Consider the following 2,309-nt stretch of genomic DNA (forward strand, 5'->3'; position numbering starts at 1 on the left):
CTTATAAAAAAGTCTAAACATTCTAAATCAGTGTCCATAAATTTCCATTTCATGTTTTTCCATATGTCCTTTTCTTCAATCTCCTTAAAATGCCTCAGCCAGAGTTGATTTGCTAAAGGCTTTTTAAAAACTGAATTACAAAAGTAATGATAAAACCATTTAACATTGCATGACTTAAAATCCACAAACTTTTCTTGCAATTTTAAGAACACCTCTATTTTATTCTCACTTATCTCCCCACTTTCAATAACCTTCAACCAATCTTCCGGTATTGCATTTTTAACTTCTTCGTATTGTTTCTTTATGGTGTTCACATTATATTCCTCCTTTACTTCCTCCAAGGCATCAACAATCACTTGCACTGGTACAAATCCCTCCTTAAATTCATATAGAACATCTCTTATTTTTAAAATTCCCACCTCCACCCATTTCTTAAAATAAATTTCCTTTTCTTGCATTACAATGTTTTTGTTTAAAAACAGTGGTTGATTTAAAAAACTCTCTCTTCCATATGGTTTAAAATTCACATCTGGTAAAAAAGAACCCCAAGCACTTAAAACTCCTTTATAAAAATCTGGTATTCCTTGTATCATCCACTTTTTTAACTTCATCCATAAAATGTTATCCCCCAAATTCAAATTCCCACATTTATTTAAATAAAATTCCATTATACTTTTCCAATCCCCTTTATTTTCTTCATCCAAATACTTCTTAACCACTTTAATTCTCATACTGTTCATCTTTTGTTCCGGATCTACTAACCCCATCCCTCCTTCTTCTGCCAGTCCAATCAAAGTATTATAAGCGATTCTTGGGGGGTTTTTTTCCCATAAAAATTCTAAAAAACATGTTTTCAGTCTTTGTCTAACCCATATAGGCATTGAACTTACATATAAAACATACCACATCTTAGACAACATCAATACATTTACAATTAAAATCTTTCCCTTTAAATAAAAAAATCTGTTTTTCCAGAATATTAACCTCCTCTCCATTCCTTCTACTAACTCTTCCCACATAATGTCTCTTATACTTTTTTAATTTTTCCCTAAAACCACTCCTAAAATCCTCATTTCTTTTACTTGGGTAAAGCTGAAGCATCCTGTTAAAACCGGTACCTTCCCAAATCTCATGCAAACTGTTTTTCCCTCATTTATTTTTGCTCCAGAACCTTGGCAGTACCATTCTACTTTTTCCATTGCATGTTTAACACTTTGTTCATTTTTTACTACTATTGTTGTATCGTCTGCATATTGAAATATTTTCTTTATTTTCTTCCCTTCATCCATCTCTATTCCTTTTATTTCATTTTCCTTTTTGATTATCAACCCTAAAGGTTCCGCTACCAGTGAATACAACTGAGCTGATAATGGGCACCCTTGTCTTATTGACCTTGAAATAGCAAAAGGTTCTGTTAAAAATCCATTGCATTTCACTTCTGTTAATGTATCCTTGTATAAAATTCTTATCCATTTAATAAACCTTTCCCCAAACCCAAATTTCTCTAAAACTGAAAATAAAAAAACATGTTCTACTCTGTCAAATGCTTTTTCAAAGTCTAAACTAATAACATAACCATTCTTTTTTTCTCCATTTATATAACTTATTATATCTCTTATACTGCTTGTTGTTTCTGGGATGTCTCTTCCCTTTACTCCATATGCCTGATTTGTTTCTATAATGCTTGGTAGTACATTCTTTAATCTATTTGCTAAAACCTTTGCTAAAATCTTTAAATCTGTGTTTAACATGGTGATTGGTCTAAAATTTTTTAAGTGGTTTGTCCCCCTTTCTTTTGTATATTATCTTCATCAGCCCTAAACCCATCTTCTGATTTAAACCTTCTTTCTTAAAAATCTCCTCATATACGTCTTTTAAAATCAAACTGATTTCCTCCTTAAAAAACCTTATAAAACTAATTTCCTATCCCATCTATACCTGGGCTTTTCTTTGTTTTTAAAAGATCTATTGCCTCTTTTATTTCTTCCTGTCCTATTCCCTTATCACAATCTGCTTTGTCCTTATCCTCTACTCTCATTGATATTTGCTGTAATAGCATATTTTTCATCTCTTCATCTAAACCCTTTGTTTTAAAAAGTTCTTCATAATAATTTTTTACTTCCTTCAAAATTCCTTTTGTTTCTTTAACTAGTTCTCCATCTTTGCCTCTTATTTCTTTTATCCTTTCTGCTCGCCCTTTGCTTTTTTCTAAGTTAAAGAAAAATCTTGTACATTTCTCTCCTTCAACCATGTATTTTGCTTTACTTCTCAAACTTGCTCCTTTACATTTACTCTCTTCTATTTTCTTT

Source organism: Rutilus rutilus (assembly GCF_951802725.1).
Source record: "Rutilus rutilus genome assembly, chromosome: 25".
NCBI classification, from domain to species: domain Eukaryota; kingdom Metazoa; phylum Chordata; class Actinopteri; order Cypriniformes; family Leuciscidae; genus Rutilus; species Rutilus rutilus.